The sequence below is a fragment of the Ananas comosus genome, unplaced genomic scaffold, assembly GCF_001540865.1.
Source record: "Ananas comosus cultivar F153 unplaced genomic scaffold, ASM154086v1, whole genome shotgun sequence".
Taxonomy (NCBI): Eukaryota; Viridiplantae; Streptophyta; class Magnoliopsida; order Poales; family Bromeliaceae; genus Ananas; species Ananas comosus.
In genome coordinates this window covers 15,333-24,727 of record NW_017890864.1, presented here as the reverse complement: position 1 = coordinate 24,727, position 9,395 = coordinate 15,333, and the positions used below count along the sequence as shown (strand labels likewise).

The following is a 9,395-nucleotide window of genomic DNA, read 5'->3' as shown; positions in this document are numbered from 1 at the left end:
GAGGGGGAGCGACCGCCCTCGAGCACGGAACTCATAGCAAGTATGATCATATCCTTAACTCAAAGGATTTACAAATTCAATCTTGACTTTACACTAACTCTAGTGTTCTTTACATCGCTTTGTGTTGCTAACTCTAACAATTATATTCTTTACATTCTTTACTCTTGGCTACCTCTAGCATTTCATGTTCTTTACTCCCCACATTACTTTAACTTTAAACATTGTCATTTTCATCATTCTTTACAATACATTGGTTCTTTACCTCACACTATCTCTAGTGTCCTTTCACTTTAATTTTATCAAATGCCACTCGATCTATGTCATTGTGTCACTCTGTTCTTTTGCTCACTTTGGGTGCTCACTTTTCTCTCATGCATACACATAGGGTTTTCGACATCACATAGTTGTCATTCATCATATTATGCAAGTTGTACTCACAATCATGCATCATTACATTTTCATCATTACTTTACCCTAAAATGCATGCAACAATATATATATATATGCTCAAATGAATGACACATTAGGCATAGAGAGAAGTTCAATGAGTTTGAGAAGCACCACCCACCTCGTAAGCTTTCAAAGGTGCTGCGACGATTTTCTTGAGATTTATAGGCTCCTCGTTCTTCACCTGCGGCATAACGAAGCCAAATTAGGCTTATTTGGCCATAACCTTACATTGGCTTTTCGTAACATTAATCCGAGCGCACCAACGCGTCGGAAATACCCCCAATTAGGTTTCTAGAGGGTCAATTGCACTTAGAAATTTCCATGAGCAAAAGCCCCAATTTGATGCCCTAGCTCCAATACATATACAAAACCTAGGGTTTGATCTCAATGGGAAGAAAAAGTAGCTTCATTATACTCTAAAAAGTCCATTAGAACTATCTTAAGGCAAATCAAAACCCTACTTAGGGTTTCACCATGAGAGGTGATGAAGCTCACCTCAAGCTTCACCATTTCTATGGTCTTGATCTCAAAAGAAGCAAAAGAAAAGCTTCAAATACTCAATGGTTCCATAAAACCCATTTTAAGCTTAATCCAAACCCTAAATTTGGTTCTACCATAGTTAGGTTTCAAAGCTCACCTTGTAAGCTCTCCTTTTCCAAGCTAGAGATGAGGGAGAGGGAGTTTCTTCACTTCCTCTTCTTCTTCTCCTTTTTCTTCTCCTTCTTTTCCTCTCTTTCCTTGTCTTCTTCTTCTCCTTCTTTGTCTTCTAGAGAGAGAGAGGGAGAGAGATGAGTTTGGGTGTGAGGGAATGAGAGGGAGAGACTCTCTCAGCCCTAAACATGACCCACATAATGCATTTTTGCAGATAAGTCCCTCAGCTTTTATCTCATTACACTGCCCGAACTGGGCAGTTCGCGCAGCCGGGGACCGGTCTCTCCTTCAGGGACCGGTTCCCGAAGGTCGTCCCAGCGCAGCCAGAGCTGCTGCGCGCAGTGCAACCGGTCTCTCCTTGGGGGACCGGTCTCTCGGGGACCAGTCTCTCAGGCAGGGACCGATTCCGAAGAGCTAGTTTCTCAGGACTTAGCCGATTTTTTGGCTGTCTCACCTCATACGCGTTCGGGGACCGGTCTCTTCCACCAGGGACCGGTCCCCGAGAGCTCAAAATCTGCAGTTTTATAGAATTTGATTCTTTAGCTCTCGAAAACCTTCCGTAACTTACTTTTAATCATTTTAATACCTTCGGACTTTCCGAAGTGTACCATCCTCGCACTTTGGTCAATTTGACTAAAGTTCGATATTTATTTTCCGAATTTTCGGTATATTACAAGCAATCATTGTTCTTTACATTTCTTTTACTTTTGCTAACTCTAGCAATCACGTTCTTTACATTCCTTTACTTTAAGCTATCTTTAGCTTTCACATTCTTTAACTTTACACGTTCTTTATGCCCCACTTTACATTAGCTTTATTCATTAATATCATTCTTTACATCGCATTAATTCTTTGCCTCACACTAACTCTAGTGTCACTTCACTCTACATTTTCAAATGCCACTCAATCTACGTCATTGTGCCATTCGATTCTTTTGGGTCACCTTGGTACTCACATTTTCTCTCATGCATACGTATAGGGTTTTTGACATTCACAAGGTTCTCAACCATCACATTAAGCAAGTTGTACTCACAATCATGCATCATCACATTTTTATCATTAGTTTACCCTAAAATGCATGCAACAATGTATATACATATGCTCAATTGAATGACACATTAGGCATAGAGGGAAGTGCAACAAGTTTGAAAGCACCACCCACCTTGTAGGTCTATTTAGGTGCTCCGACGATTTTCTTGGGATTTTTAGACTCCTCGTTCTTTACCTGCGGCATAACGAAGCCAACTTAGGCCATTTTGCCCATATCTTTATATACACTTTTCGTAACGTTAATCCGAGCACACCAACGCGTCGGAAATACTCCCAATTAGGTTTCTAGAGGGTCAATTCCACTTAAAAATTCCTATGAACAAAAGCCCCAATTTGGGTGCCCTAGCTCCAATACGTATATCAAACCTAGGGTTTGATCTTAATGGGAAGCAAAAGTAGCTTCATTACACTCTAAAGAGTTCATTTAAACCATTCTTAGCTTATTCCAAACCCTAGTTTGGATTTCACCATGAGAGGGGTCAAGCTCACCTTCAAGCTTCACCTCTATACCAAACCATGGCTTTGATCTCTAAAGAAGCAAAAGAAAGCTTCAAAACTCTTCAAACATCCCATTAAAACCAATTTCTAGGTCATTCAAAACTCATTATAGGGTTTTACTATACTAGGGATCAAAGCTTACCTCAAAGCTTTCCCTAAGTTGCTCCAATGAGGAAGAAGAAGAGGTAGGTTCACTACTTGATCTCCCCCTTCACCTTCTTTTCCTTCTTTTCCTCCTTTTCTTTCTTTCTTCTTCTTCTCCTTTGTCTTCTAGAGAGAGAGGGAGAGAGGAGAGTGTGAGAGGGTGAGGAAATGAGAGAAAATCTCATTAGGCCCCATAACATAGCTATTGGATTGCCAAAATGCAAATAAACCCCTCAACTTTTACTCTTTCACACAGCCTGGACTGGGCTGTTCGCGCAGGCGGGGACCGGTCTCTCCTTCAGGGACCAGTTCCCGAAGGCTCGTCCCAGCGCAGCCAGAGCTGCGGCGCGCAGTGCAACCGGTCTCTCTCTGGGGGACCAGTCTCTCGGGGACCGGTCTCTCAGGCAGGGACCGATTCCCGAGAGCTAGTTTCTCAGGACTTAGCCGATTTTTCGGCTATCTCAATTCATACGCGTTCGGAGACCGGTCTCTCCCACCAGGGACCGGTCCCCGAGAGCTCAAAACTGCAGAATGCAGATTTTGGTCCTTTAGCTCTTGAAAACCTCCCGTAACTCACTTTGATCATTTTAACGCCTTCGGACTTTCCGAAGTGTACCATCCTCGCACTTTGGTCAATTTGACTAAAGTTCGATATTTATTTTCCGAATTCTCGGTATATTACATACATAGCCACTAGTCACAATGCCATTGTCATAATAGGTTTCTACCTATTTGTCCATGCTACTTTCCAAGTCATACTTGTCACAATGTCACTATGGTTAAACTATGTTTAACAACCAATATTTCTCAATGCAAATCATGTTTCTATTGTCAATGTCACCTTTGTTTACTATTGTCCAAGTCCAAGTCTCACATTCATACAACTCTAGGGTTCTACCATACATGTCCCTTATGGTTCTATCATTCTCTATGTTCAACTACGTTAGAAGCATGTAAATGAAATCAAACCAAAGTTCACATGTAATTTAACCCTACTATGCATGAATGACTATACATCAATATGCTCAACAAAAAGGTGAAATAGACATAGAAGGGAATCCAACGATTCCGGCATGCACTTCCCACCTCGAGTGGTAGTAGATGAAGAATATGACGACTCCCAAACTTTACGAACGCCGAATCCACGTTTTATAACCAAAATAGTGCCAAATTAGGCCCTATATACACAAACTATACTTAGACATTTTCGTAACGTCGAACGGAGTTGTCCAACGCGTCGGGAATACCCCCAATTAAGTTTTTAAGAGGTCAATTTGCCTTAGAAAAATTCTAGGGCAAAAGCCCCAATTTTGAGCCATAACAATGCCACTTTAGGTTTTCTCCTAGATTGATCTCACTTCTAAGCAAAAGATAGCTTAGAATCATCTAGGGAGCTTTCTAATATTATTACTAAGCCTCTAAAACCATTCCTAGGGCATCTACTATGAACCCTAAAAGTTCACCATGAGAGCACCTCAAGAAAATCATGTATTTCATGGATTCAAGGTCTCTAGGGGTGTCACGCCCCGGGACCGGCAGAGGCCCTCCCGGTAGCGTGCCCAGATCCGCCATATGTCAACACATATAAGGCATCTACAACAACAGCGAAAAATAAAATCAAGAAAATCTATAACTAGAGATATCAGAGCAAGTATACATCTATCATATACAACAAGGTAAAAGAAATATACTAAAACAATAAGAGTGAAACATATAGTTATACAATATCATCTCCAAAATGGTACACAAAAGGGGTGGTCTCTAGTACACTGGTACAGCTCTCAACCTCTCCAAAATAAAAACATCGAGAGGTAGACCACCTATCAACTCGTCACTCGCTGAAGAGCTAGCTCGAAGCAACGCCTTTCCCACGGTCCCTAGCCTCTCCCGGCGTGGAAGGCTCTGAAAGAAAACATAAAACAGAGGGCGTGAGAACTATAATTTATAGTTCCCAGTGGGCAATTACTGACCTTAACTCAATGCACCACTAGGCCCCAAAAGAAAAAGGTGAGTGTAATACACTGAACTTTTGCAAATTGCGGAGTTCGAGTATGTGGAATGGTGTGTGGATCAATCCTACATGTTCTAAAAGGTTAGAACAAGTGTTTGGATAAGTTAGAGGATGCTTGGAATGTTAAAAGTGAGAAATTGCATCAAACTGGCGAAAATCAGCAATTTTCTGCTTGCTGTACCGGTACAGCCATTACCTTGTACCGGTACAAGCTGGCAGATTCGTGGCAGCTTGGGTATTTTGGTCATTTCACCTTTGACACCTATCTATTTGAACCCAGCACGACTCTGGGGGCTCAGTGAAGGTTGCTGGAGCTCAGGGGATTGTTCTTCCACCTTCCTCTCTCTCTCTCTCTAGGGTTTTTCTCTCTCTACATAGAAATCGACGATTTTGCTCGTTTTCGTCGCCTCGCTTGTTCGTCGCTTGTTGCGAGTGTTACGGAGCCCTTGTGAACGTGTGAGAGAGTACTTTGGAAGTCTTTTCGCAGCTCTGGACCAGCGAGCTACTGGTTGGAGGCTTGGCGAGGTAATCGGCTCTACTTTTCCATTATTAACGTCGATTTGAGTATTGTTTTCAGGTTTTAGCTTCCCGCTGCTTTAAACTGAGATTTCAGCTTGTATTTATGAGTTATTTAGCTGAGAATTAACCCTCTTAGATCTGGGATAAGCCACTTGGAAGCTTAATTGGAATAATTAGCCATTTATGAAGCTATTTCGGACTATATACGGGTTATGCGACCGAATTGATACAATTTGAAAATTGTTCTCTTTGCAGCAGGTTTTTGAACCTTATTAAACGAATTAGTGACCTTGGGACTGAGTTTAGAAGGTGTTCTAACTACGGGTAAGCAGGAATTTCAGCTAGGAATTAAATCTTGCGAGAATTCGACTATTATAGCTTATATTCGACAATATTGATGCCGTTTCGGTATTGCTCGCAGCGAGAGGGTATTTGACCCTTGGACCGTCTTCGACTGGCCTTGGAGAACCTTTTGGAAGCTTAACTTGAGGTATTACTCTAGCCCAGAATAGGGATTCAAGGGGTTACCTTGCGCTAAGTGTAAATTAGGCCGAAATCGGACGTTTCGGTCGTGTTTTTGACACGGTTTTGATACCTTATTTTCAGCAGCAGTGGGACCTCGTGGGGCTGATTTTGGGACCCTTGCAAACTGTTTTGGAGCTTTGTACGAGGTGGGTCGGACCTAACCAGAGCAAGTGAAACTCCCCTATGTTCTATATGTATTATAGAAAGGGTCTTATTATTGTGCTTATGTGATTGATTAAGGGCTTGACATTCGTCATCATAATGTCGATCATATTTGAAATAAAGCCTCTATAAAGTAGAGGACACTTATCCATGAAGCCTTTACATTTATATTCAATTCAATTGAATGATTTATGAACAAGTGTAGGATGCACTTTAAAGTAGAGAACAATGACATTCTCCTGACTCTAATATAGAGAACTATGACATGTTCATGACTATATTGATAGTGCCATACTAGTGGAAAGATTATAATGCTATGTGATTTAGCTTTACCCTTACATGTTTGCAATCTAGTGGATACTAGCTTTTGTTACTATTTGTGTATTGACATTCCGATCAGAGGATCGAGGGTTCTGAACTTTGCATGTGAAAATATGAAAATTGTGACATGTGAACATTGGATTTTGCTTGCTTGCCATCGTGCTCATTCGCACACGCTTGTAAGGGTAGCTCCCTACAAGCCGGCACTCCGGAGTTGGCCTACGCGACAGTTGCTCGCCCGTGCGGGATTGGGTGCCGAAGTGGATTGCCGTGGGGAGTGTATACTACCACGGGGCCATTAGGCGCGGCGCAAGCTGGACTACCTTGAGTAGATCCCTGTGAATGAAAGGAAAGTGCTAAAGGAAATTGGACAGTAATGAATAATTACCAGTTACAGTGTACAGTAGTTACTTACACACTTATGCTATGTTTATGCTTATAGTAGTAGCCATGCTTCTATCATTCAGTTGATTCATTACTGTTGATGCTATGATCACATGTTGTTTACATGTTCATTATTTGTTAACATTGGCTTATGAATTGTTAGCATTGAAAATATATCATGCAAATTACTGCTTTTATTTCCATTCTGTACATCTTGAGCCTAGTGGTGTAATTCGCCGAGGCTGGCGGCTTACCCACTGGGAACTATTGTTAATAGTTCTCACGCCCTTTTGGTGGTTGTTTTTACAGAGCCTGTTACAGGAGAGGCTAGGGATCGTGGCAAGGGAGTCGCGCCTAGCTAGGGACTACTAGGAGCGTGCTAGTCGATCACCTTGATACTCGGGCTACGACCGAGGGTGATGTCCCTTTGTATAGAGAAACCACCATTATATCTATCATATTTTTGTATACTCGTGATGTATTTGTACCACTTGGACCGTGAACTACAGTTGTGACACTTCTCTTCTGTCGAGATTTTGGGATTGTACACTCTTAGTCTTTTGTTGATATATATCGACCTGTACATTGCTCTGATATCAGGATAGGACTTTCTTTGTTTTACTTCCTATCGACTTGTTGCTTGTAGACGCCTTATATACTGCAGGTGTATGGCGGGTCTGTGCACGTGCCGGATATGCTTCCGCTGGTACCCGGGCGTGACAGTGAGTCAACAAGCAATAGTAATGAAATAATTGCATTTATGAAAGCGTAATTAAAAATGCTAAGATACTACATTGAGTCAATTAAGATGCACATTTATTTCATTATGAACTAGTATGTCCCTACATGACCACAAGTAACAATCATGATTTGCTTTATGAAATTATGAAGATCTCGCTCTACTATGGTAAACAATGTTTACATGAATGCAATAAACAATATCTCCTAGCATGCTACATGTATATAGGTATACTCAAGTGTCCAAAACTATGCTAGAAGCAAGTCCAAGTAATCCAGCTACTACTCTCTATCTAGTAGTGATTATAACACGCACAACATCGTGTCGATTTCCATTTCCAAATAAGGACCTACCCAAGGTAGTCCAGCTTGTGCTGCCTAAATGCCTGTGGTAGCCTAACACTCCTACTCTTGGAATGTGTCTGTCCCACTCGACACCGTAGGCTTCTCAATACCGCACGAGCGACATAGGTCGCGTAGGCTAACTCCGGAGTGCCGGCTTGTAGGGAGCGACCCTCACAAGCATGTGCGAATGAGCACAAATAGCAAGCAAGCGTAGTCAAAGGCTCAAGTATCCAACCCTCATGTCTCAAACATGGCAATAGCTACTAGTAACCCAACGGTTTAGCTCTAGGTCGCAATATGATATCCCAACACTCACTGGCTTAGTGCCTCTTTATGACACTTAAGCGTCACAACCAATCAAGCTCAAATCATGTTCTAAGTTCCAGTTAAGACATTAATACCAATGTTCTCTACACCCGGGCCCAATGCCTCTTTATAACATTGGCCCAAATTCTCGAATAGTCTAAGTCCCCAAGCCTCTCTAGGCTTCCAAAGTCCCTAATGTTACAATTGGGCATAAAGGTTAAATGCATGATAGCTATGTTCATTTTCATAATAGGAATTATGATTCCGAGTCTCACTAGGATGCCAATCATGTACAAGTCCCACATGGTAGCTCTCTACTTTATAGGGGCCCGAAATTTCTTACACATAGTATAGGCATGCTAAGCATCCTAAAATTCTCAATAAATACATTTATCATAGAAATGCATGAATTTTTACTCTACGAAGCATAAAACATGGGATATGAGAATTTCTCATATGCCATGCTAGGTCAAACCCACCGAACCGTCGTGGTGTCCTACATTTCGCCGAACGGAGTTGTCCACGAGTCTCAAAATACCCTAAAAGTAATGAGCGAAGAGATACACAAGCGTTACGAGCAACTCTACACTCAAAAATTAGCCACCACAAGAAAATGATAAAAACTCACCTAGGGAGTAGAAATCCTCTCTCAAGCTCCAAAAGAAGGCTAGGATCCTTCCAATCTAACCAAAAGGAAGGTTCTAATCCAAGAAATTTAGTCTCAAAAGCACTAGATCAAAAAACCCCAAAATCAACTCTAAAATCTCATTCTAGGGTTCCATATGGTAAAAACCTACCAATACAAGGATCAAAGGTTAGAATCAAGATACTAACCTCTCTAGATGCCTCCAAGCAAGCTCCAAATCTTCTAGGGTTGAAGATCGGTCCACCACCAAGCCCTACAAGCAAGCTCCAAGCCACCAAAAGATAGAAGAGAGGGTGTGGGTGAAGTCCCAAGCCTCCAACAAGCTCTCTCCTTCTTCTTCTTCCTCTCCTTCTTCTTCTTCTCTCTCTAACAAGGGTGTGGGGTGAGTATGAGGAGAGAAATGAGGAGGTGAAGAGGGTGGAATGGCTATTTAGGCCATCAAGTGTAACAAAATCCAGTGAGGCCCCTCAAAAAATCCAAATTTACATCAGCCTGGACTGGGCAATTTTCGCCCAGAGGGACCGGTCTCTCCCTGCATGGGACCGGTCTCTCGTGTCCAACCCGAAAAACCATCGTTCGGGAACCAGTCTCTCCCGGCACGGGACCGGTCTCTCCCAGCGTGGACGCGCTCGGGGACCGGTCTCG

General features: G+C 42.2%; 1 long non-coding RNA gene across 2 annotated transcripts; it reads left to right on the top strand.

Annotated features, from left to right (window-relative positions):
* Positions 1-5,069: 5,069 nt before the first annotated feature.
* Positions 5,070-7,336, top strand: LOC109704348. 2 transcript variants are annotated; one of them, XR_002214303.1, is made up of 4 exons: positions 5,070-5,329; positions 5,582-5,813; positions 5,930-5,994; positions 7,025-7,336. It is a non-coding gene; the product is annotated as an uncharacterized LOC109704348 (long non-coding RNA). The 2 variants fall into 2 exon arrangements; XR_002214302.1 differs by having other exon boundaries at positions 5,070-5,813.
* The last annotated feature ends 2,059 nt before the right edge of the window (positions 7,337-9,395 follow it).